Source organism: Empidonax traillii, unplaced genomic scaffold, assembly GCF_003031625.1.
Source record: "Empidonax traillii isolate 1590-97213 ecotype Southwest subspecies unplaced genomic scaffold, ASM303162v1 scaffold714:size326938, whole genome shotgun sequence".
NCBI lineage: Eukaryota > Metazoa > Chordata > Aves > Passeriformes > Tyrannidae > Empidonax > Empidonax traillii.
The window spans coordinates 133,423-143,466 of NW_020955907.1; the positions used below are offsets into that span (position 1 = coordinate 133,423).

Sequence of the window (10,044 nt, forward strand, 5' to 3'; positions counted from 1 at the left end):
ATCATCAGCAAAGATACTGAACAGGACTGGACCCAGTACTGAGCCCTGGAGATCACCACAGTGACCAGCTGGACGTAACTCCATTTACCACCACTCTCTGAGCCCAGACATCCGGACAGTTCTTAAGCCAATGAAGAGTGCACCTGTCCAAGTCACAGGCTATCAGCTTTTCTAGGAGCAGCCTGTGAGAAACAGTGACAAAGGCTTTAGTGAGTCCGGGTAAACAACATCCATAGCCTGCCCCTCCTCCACTCGGACCTGCCTTTCTTAAACTCATGCTGGCTGGGTCTGATCCTCTAGTTGCCCTGTGTGTGCTGCGTGATTGCACTCAAGATGATCTGTTCCATAACCTTCCCCAACACTGAGGTCAGGCTGATGCGCCTGCAGTTTCTTAAAGCCTTCTTCTAGCCCTTTTCATGGATGGATGTCACACTGGCCAACCTCCCAGGTTAGCCAAGACTGCTGGTAAACGGTGGAGGAATGTGGCTCAGTGAGAACTTGTGCCAGCTCCCTCAGTATACTCGGGTGAATCTCATCCAGCTCCATATGTGAGTGTTAAGGTGGCACAGCAAATCAATAAATACCTCATCCTGGTTAGGTGATCTATAATAGATTCAATCAGGGTATCTCCCTTGTTCTTCAAGGATATCTTGTCTTCCTTGGTCGGGTCCGCGTAACAAGCCCACTGTTTGCCTCAGAAAGGAGTTGCCTACAATTTCTTTCTTTCATACTTCCTTTCCTTTCCTGAGGCAGTTGTAATGCATGGGGGTTGACTGAGTTGCCCTAGGTACACCCCCCCCCACGGCCTTCGCCTACATCATCACTTGCCTGGCCCTTAAGTTAGAGCATCATACTTATCACATAAGGGCTCCTCAGAAGGCCAGAGATGATACATAAAAAATTTCCAAGACCCAAAATAGCCTTTTCAAAGACAAATTGTGTTAGTGACCAGATTTGCAATCTGGAACCTATGTTAAGCAAATCTACTTGCTGAGCTGGCCCTCAAAATACAAGTGGGAATGTTAATTCTACTACTGAGCAAATTGACAGAGGCGCTCACTGAGCCACTTTTCATCACTTAACCAGCAGCCCTGGCTAACCAGGGAGGTCTCAGTTGACTGAAAAATGGCAAATACAATACCCATCTAGAAGGATTGGAAGATGAATATGGGGAATTATAGGCCTGTCAGCCTGCCCTCAGTGCTGGCGCAGGCCATGGAGTAGTTCCCCTTAAGTGCCATCATGCAGCATACGCAGCACAACCAGGGGATCCGGAACCCAGCCAGCATGGATTTAGGATATGCAGGTCCTGCTTGAGCAGCCCTAATCTCCTTCTATGATAGGGTGAAAAATTTAGTGGATGAGTAACAGGCTATGGATGTTGTCTGCCTCGACTTTAGTAAAGCCTTTGACATTGCTTCCCACAGCATCTAATTCTCCTGGGGAAGGCTGCTTATGGTATTGGACCAGGCTGCTCCGGGAAGTGGTGGAATTGCCATCCCTGGGGGTATTTAAAAGGTCTGTAGATATGGCACTTATGGACACGGCTCAGCGGTTGACTTGACAGTGCCAGGTTAATGGCTGAACTTTTCCAACCTTAACAATTCTAAGATTCTCACCTTTCTTACCCCAGAACAATGTGGTGCCTGCCCCACCAAATGTCATCACAGGCTGGATGCACTCATCAATGGCAAGATTTAGGTATTGGGACCTGCAGGGCTAGAGAGCTGTGGGTTGCCCAGTGTCACACAGACAGCTCCAGGCAGCCCAGCAGACCCAGCACAGGGCACAGCTGAGTCTCCAGCAGAGCTGGTAATGCCTCAGAGAAAATGCATCTAAGAAACAGCAAAAAAAGTAGAGAAAAAGATTATGAAAAGGATCAAGAAGCAAGAGAGGCAACACTAGGACTGGAGGTGGAGCTTTCACTCCAGCCTGCAGAGAAGCCACTCCAGAGCATAGTCTCTGCAGACAGGAAAAGGCTCTTCTCCCAGCAAAGGGAAGCTGGAAGAAGAGTGATATCCCTACACGCTGACCAAAACTCCACCCTCTCCAATCCTTCCCACACCCCTTGTTGCCACTTTTAGCAAGTCTAACCTGTGGCAATAAGGCATGGAGAAGTTCCTGGAGTGAGCTGGGAAATAGAGGATGAGTGTTTTCCCTCTGTCTTTTTGGTTCTGTCCTGGTTTCAGCTAGGATAGGGTTAATTTTCTTCCTAGTAGCTGGTAAAGTGCTGTGGTTTTGATTTAGGAGGAGAATAATGTTGGTAACACACTGATTGATGTCTTGGTTGTTGCTACACAGTACCTTCTGAGGAGTCAGGACGTCCAAGACTTCACTTGGTGAGACTGAGCATTTTTGTTGCTGTGGTCTGAAGTCAGATTCTTATAACTTACCAGGTGACTTACATTAGCTTTTAGCTAGGACTAACATGCTACCAGTTATCTTCCAATAAATCATTGCTTTCTATTCTTAAGTTGTATATAATTGTACTTGAAGTCTTGTACAAGATTTCCCAAAGTGGTTCAGTGAGGGCGGGTTACATATTCAATCTAGATAATAAATAGAATAAAACAAGTGTGTTCAGCTCTAGAAGTGATCTCTGAGCTGCTAAAGTACTACAAAAAAGCTTACAGTGCAAGCTCAGATACTGGAGAAGAATCATACCTTTTACTCAGTACATCTGAGTATGCTGCATATGACCTTAAAATACAGAATCTCCTAAGAAACACAAGTCTTCAATATAATTGAGTTTATTATATGACTGGTATGTTTAGACTGAGAAGCCCATGAAATATTGCTATAGAGATAGCTTTTTAGTTTCAGCTAATATACGATAATGGTCTTAAAGGGAGAAACTCAGCATTTTTAAGCAAGCGGAGTGGAGAGGCTGAGTTGATGAAGACAAAGAATTATCGGTAAGTCATCTGCCCGTTTTCACCTCTCTGCTACCAGTGGTAAAGGGAAGTGCACAAGGAGGTCAAAATTAAGTCAACTTCTTTCAGTTCAAACCTCATTCACCTTTCCAGGAAAAAAAGTCTTTGTAAACAACCATCTCATCCCCTATGACTGTCCATATGTCACTTTGAATAATGGAGGAAAAGCAAAACACAACATTCTTTGAAGTTCAGAGATATTCAAGTAAAGATTAGATACTGAAAACTATTTTAGTTGACTCAGTTAAAGAAGGAGGGGAAGACAACAGAGCAATGAAATCCTGCTGGATAGTATTTACACTGCAGTAAGACGGACATGCTAATACAACACTAAAGTCATCTGATTACAGCCACTGTCCATAGTTTTCTCAGACAGTATCAGCAGGGAACACACACTTTTACAGTGAGTTCTGAAGAAAATATTACTCTTAACTTATATATGGATATCAGGCTCTGAAAGATAAGTCAGATTTCTACAACTATGTAGAAGCATGAAGACGACATTTTCAGTAGCTTAGCTCCCAAATAATTTGTCCAGCAACTCTGAACAAAGAGCTGACTCCCTAGTCTTGAACACAAAATAACTCCTCTAAGTGTCCTTTCTCACCAGAACATTTTTTCTGCTTAATAAAAAGAAATAAAAGCCACATTCACTACAGTTAAAGTGTCAAAGACTGTATTGTAGCTACTTTGAAGGAAATAAACAGCATAAAATTAAAAACACTAAGTATTTATATTTCAAGCACTACTGAACTATTGTCCAGAATTAAGTCATACTTGATTTCAAAATTTTCCTTAAGCCATTTAGAAAAAATAGAAAGATCAAATAAACTTGAAGAAAATGTTCTTAAACGTAAGACTCCCACATCCTTGGTCTACACTCCACAGGCATATGATTTCTTCTACTATTGCTTATTGGCTACTGCAGCTAAGAGCTAATCATACCATAAAACCCTCAAGTAACAGTGGATTTATAAAAAAAAAGTCACTGCCAAAGACTGAAACTACACACAGTAATAGTCACGAAAAAGTAAAATCTGCAATGACAGAACTAAATAGAACCAATTTGACAATTCCTGAAGTACAGGACAAGGTATTGACATCCACATGTGATCAAGAGCCATCCATTTATCGTGTTACTGAAGACAAAGTTGTGACCGACATTACAATATCCCACTCTTGTGTCATCAGGGAATTCCATGGAACTGCTAAACAGCATGCTCAAATTACTCAATTGGTTAAAATCCCCACTTATTACCATCTGACACTGGAGTACAGTTTTTCTGTACTTCAGAAGTTTTACAGTTTATCTTAAAGAAGAATATGGACTCTGCATAAAGCCAACTGATACAATGACAACATTCAGCAAGCTTGCTTTCTGCTCCCAGCCCTAAACTGAGGTCAGTGAATAGAAACAGGTCCATTCTCTCCAGCATTTTTAAAGCTAATTTGTAGGAGAATGCAAATTCCAACAAGTACTACCAACAACGAAAAAGACATTTTCAGGATAGATTATTATGTCTTCTGCTTTCCTACCTGCTAAAAACCAGTGAAGGACTTAAATCAAACTGGTGTTAGTTTGAGAGTATTCTATTTGATCTTTCTGTTGTTCATGACTCTTGTTTACATCCTCCAACTCTTATGGCCATAATTATTGAGAGACACAGCCCTTAATCATCAAATTTAAGTATGCTGTCAGAATTCTGACCGCTTTACTCAGCTACCACCTGCAGATTCCTTAGAACTATTCTGTAGCCCACTAATAGCTGCAGATCAAAGGCTGTAAACCACTAATTTACATTTTTCTTTAGTGACAAGAATTGGACATAATTTTACTCAAACAGCATCAAAAACAAAAGATTGCTGATGTTGCTTTTTATGTCCCGTAAGTATCCAATTTAACTTGAAAAAAATTCCCACTACTGTTATCTGCTCCGCCTTACAAATCATTTGCTGGATGCGCTACTATCTCAATTCATCTTGAAGCCTAATGATTTATGATCAAACCCTCAATTCAGCAGACTCTTCCCCAGCTGCCTTCACTCTTCTCACTTTAAATAGCAGTGATCATAAGAGGTCCTCTGTCCAACTACTTGCTCAAAGCATCAGTGAGGTGACTGGAATATGTGGCTCAAGGCTTTATCCTGTCTGGTCTGGAAAACTATGAAGGATGGTGTTATGCACCAGAAGTGCTGGCCCATTATGACCTTAGCAAGAAAGGCTTTCCAGGCTCTTCTCTAAGGTATTATTTTAAATTCCATTAGGAGCTACTCATTTGTCCACACTGCCTTGCACAAGACCTGTTCTTCATGGTTGCCCAGATCACTGTGGATGGGAGCCCTGTTCTTGAATGATTCTGCTGATCATTCCCCAGCACAGCATTTCTTACCAGCCAACTGGTGAAGCAAGTGCCCCCTCGCTTCCTTTCTGATCCTGATGCACACTGGGGTATTTTTTTTCCCAGCTGTTTAGAAGTAGCAGTTCAGTCATTCTGTGACATGCTGTTATTCCCATCTACTTCCCAACTTCTGAATTTTTATGTGATGTCACAGAATATGAATCATAGAATGCCTGAGATTGAATGGGAACTCTGGAGGTCACCTTGCCCAACTTAAGCCTGAAACTTAAAAACCTTGAATTTCCTTTATTTTTACTCATGAACAGTGTTCAGTTCTTTGTGCAATTTATTGACTTTCTCTGTACTAATACACTAGTAACTCACCTGTAGGAACTTAGTTGTCTCAGAGTATTTGAACCACGATCATTACTTCCAAAGAGATTGTGATCATTTTCTTCTAAGATACCATACCTGACTGACTTTGTAAATCTGTATCCAGGTTACTAAAACAGGTGTTTTGACCAGGATCTACAATCAAAACAGTGTCACAAGTCACGTCTACAGACTGTCCTTTCTTTTCACCCAATGGAGGTTTGACCTTGGCAGGATGTCAGGTGTTGCACCAAGCCACTGTGCTGCTCCCCCTTCGAAGCAGGAAGGAGGAACAAAACTAAAATGGGAAACTACTCAAGGATTGAGATAAGGGAGTTTACTAAGTCAAAAGTGAAAGGCTGCATGCACACAAAGGAAAAAAAACCCAGAGATTTTACTACCTACTTCCCATCAGCAAGCCACGTCCACTTTCCAGGGAAGCAGGGCTTCAGCATATGCAGTGGTTGCTCTTGGAAGGCAAGCATTCTAAGTAGCAAATACCCTCCTTCCTCCTACTTTTCTGTGCGAGCACTGCTCAGCAGCTGCCAAAACACAGCTGTGTCACCAACACCTTTCTAATCACCAATACAAAGCACAGCTTTGTGTACCCCTTCACAGTGCTAAAGGGAAAACAAATTCCATCTCATCCAGATGCAACAGACACCCTGACTGCACTCCTCTCAAACCATGATGAGAAACTCAACTTGTGAGGAAGAGTTCAGGCATTGCATTAAGTGCACTACTACTGTAATGTGACAGAAAAAGAAAAAGCAGCATTTTAAATATTGTTCAATGAAAGAAGGTTTGAAGGAATTTCTCAATTTCTCAAGCTTGTCAAGAACCTTCACTTTAATCTTGAACTAAGTTGCAATACAGACAGCAATTTTTATACAAACATGGAAGTAAAGATCAGAAAAACATCCAAGGACCTGAGTTTAGCACAACTATAGGCAGTAGAAGTATCTAACTGAAATTACAGGTACGTGGTACACTGCTATCTCAGCATTTTCTCTCCAGCTGAGAACCACATTGAAATATCTTCCTGCAGATCAAATATGTATTTAAAGAATCACAAGGCTTAAAACAAAACTGAATGTTCAAGAAGGAACTGTGTTTTTCTTCAAGTACTTCCAACGCTTCAAGGCTTTCACTTTCCTTTATTCTGTAAGTGGTTAGGAACAATAGGAACAACAGGGTCAGAATAGTTCTTTTACAGAAAAAGAGACAGAACTCCTTCTGTTGCCCGACACCAACTCAGCAAGTCATAAAATGGGAGACAAAGCAAAAAGCACCCAGTGACCTAAGAGGTCCTTTAAAAAATGCTAAACCAAGTTCCCTTCACAGGTTTATTTTAAGTTTTGGTCCATGACTCTGTCCTCTGGCTCTTTTCACAGAAACGGAAGGCTTTATCAGCTCACAGGTTCCTCCAACAATTACAGTTTACTCACATTTACTGCAGTCAGCAACCAAAAGCACCCTCAATTTCTCACCTGAAATTCAGAATGGATGCAAAAATCTTCAAGACTTCTCAGGAAAAGGAGTCATGCTGCCCAGGCTATTTACTCTGAATTACAGACTTCGGGCCTAAATACATCCACTGCCTGTGAGTTGCAATTTAAGTATATTATCCTTTCTGCTCACTTCCAAATACACAATTAACACTTATTATACTATTTTCCCACATTATATGGCAGTAAAACTACACTCTACAAAAATAACACTATTTTTATAAATGGATATTTAAGAAAATAGTTTTGATGACAGTGACAGCATGCTTTTCCACAATGACAAATTTTATAGTACTGCCCAGTCAAACTTGGGCATTAAACTTCCAGTCCTGTAAGCAGAGCTTAAAATGATTATTTCCCTGGATTAAGCAGGAAGACCGTATAAGAAACAGTTCTCAGCACTGTGTGTGAAATACCAAAGGACTTGAGAAGCTTGCAAACTTGTTCAGCTGTGCGAGATATTACCAAATATAATTACTTTGCCATTTTCCTTTGGAACACAATGATATGCATCTTTGTAGCACACTGCATTGATAAAGAAAAAAAATGAAAAGGAAAAGTAACTTTAAAGAAATCTCCTTAAACTGTTAATGACTGCTTACCCTCTATAGGTTCTACAAGCCAGGGAAACCTCTTGGACCTAAGTCATCAGGCTTGTTCTAAAGCAAACTTTTCCACAAGAGACAGCAGAAGTGTATTTGTCTGTCAAAGGTAAAAACATTCTACTAGAAACAAACAGGGCTCCATCCTTCTCTGATGACAGCTCTGTAAAAATATGTATTTCCAGTAAGTTGTAGGTATAGCCCCCGACCTTTAGTTCCATAAGGAGATGCAGATGTTCCACTCATGTCAAAATAATACCAGTTCATGAAAGTGCAATATATGTTTTTTTGTAATATCTGATACAGAGGCTACATTCAAACTCAACTCCTCAAATTCCTATTAAGCAATTGCTTGAGAGGTGTTCAACAGATCCCTGAGTCATCACAACACAAAATTCAAACTTTTTAACTGACATGTTACAAAAAAAGGACAAAGTTTAAGTGAACCCTTATATAAAGCACTTTCCCAAACTACGTCTTCACAAGACTATCTTCCTACGCAACATTTCATTTACAGTACAACAGAATATAAACCAGTATGGAATAAAGTAGTTTTAATCCCATGACTCAGCTTCACTTGCAGAGTACTCCATCTTCATTTCTCCTGGGTTCATGTTGCCTCTACCTCTGTTATTCTAGGAAATAGAACAAGTCCTAGTTTAGAATTATTACCAATCATTTAATGGTAAAAGTCACCGCAAAACAATTTCAGCTTTCTGCGTGCATGCCTCAATGTATCTGAACACTGTTTTCAAATACAGTTTTTATCATGCACCTTCTATACACAAGGTTTTTGGACCCCAGTGGGAAATAACCACAGTTTAATCAACCTCAGATTTTATCACATGTGGTAGTAACATTAAAGTTCACACCCCAACATCTTTTCTTACCCAAAATAAATCAGTTCATACAAGCGCGGGGAAAAAACTTCCTTCTCAATTTATTACATAAAAACGACTGTTTGCATTACTTTCCCAGCAAATGCCCTTTTTTTTTTTTAAATGAAGTCCAGACATCTATAAGTTTATCCCAAAATAATCAGATAAGATCCTCCAACAGATCCTGCTTTCAAATTCACCATTTGATTATCAAATGGCCCTTCCACGCATTCCCTTTCCAAGTAGATATTACAAAAAGATAAATATTACCTTTCTGCAAAAGAAAGAGCATCAGGATCCTTACTGAATATTAGATAAGATTTTCTTTCATTAAAAGTAAAGCAGTAAACCCCAGCTTTAATAATTTATTTGAAAGAAAAAAATAGGGCTGGTTACAAATGCAGTTTCTGTAAGACTGACATCAGAAAGTCTCAAAAGAATTAGAACCTCATGATCTCCAACTCAAGAGCTGGTACACTGTATATATGTGATATAAAGGACAGCATTCCCAATGCAGGCAGAGAGACTTCACTTGAAAATATTGTATTCACACATACCCATGGACAATAGTCAGATTTGGTAACTCAGGTTATAAAGGACATATAAAGGACTTGGACCTAGAAAATGACAGATTTCATGAAACGCTAGGAGACGTTACACAAAGGCTGGAGATATGTATTTGGAAGAATCTAGTGAGATCCACTTTTGAAAGCAATCTATAAAAATTAAAAAAGTGTCCTTGAAAAGGAATAAACAGGAAAGATCCGCTAAAGCTGCAAGTGTGAGAAGGTAGCAAAGTTTGTGTAACTGAGACCTCATAAAGACCCAAGAAAAATTATTCAGATCTGATCAGGGAACTAGCCAGGCAGGTAGAAAACACCCAAACCTCTCAGTACTTTCAATAATTATAGTACGGAAAAAGATAATTAATGAAAGGAAGGGCCTGAGCTTGAACTCAAGCTTCAGCCACAGTCTAAGTGGGAGCAATTACTTCTACCACAGTTCTCAAGAAAGTATCAACATTTGGAACACAATCATAGAATCATAGAATCGATTGGGTTGGAAAAGACCTCCAAGATCATCAAGTCCAACCCCTGATCCAACTCCAATTACTATAGCATGGCACTAAGGGCCACATCCAATCTCTGCTTAAAAACCTCCAGGGATGGTGAATCCACCACCTCTCTGAGCAGGCTGTTCCAATGCCTGATTACCCTCTCCGTAAAGAATTTCTTCCTAACATCTAACCTAAACCTCCCCTGGCAGAGTTTGAGCCCATGTCCCCTTGTCCTGTTGTCGGTTGCCTGGGAGAAGAGACCAACCCCCACCTGGCTATAACCTCCCTTCAGGTAGTTGAAGAGAGTGATGAGGTCACCTCTAAGCCTTCTCTTCTCCAGACTAAACAACCCCAGC

At 40.5% G+C, this 10,044-nt stretch overlaps 1 protein-coding gene across 6 annotated transcripts in view; it reads right to left on the reverse strand.

The window, feature by feature from the left end:
- DDX4 (DEAD-box helicase 4) overlaps positions 1 to 10,044 on the reverse strand; it is a 70,512-nt gene that overhangs the window by 39,021 nt on the left and 21,447 nt on the right. The gene's annotated exons all lie outside the window — the stretch shown is intronic.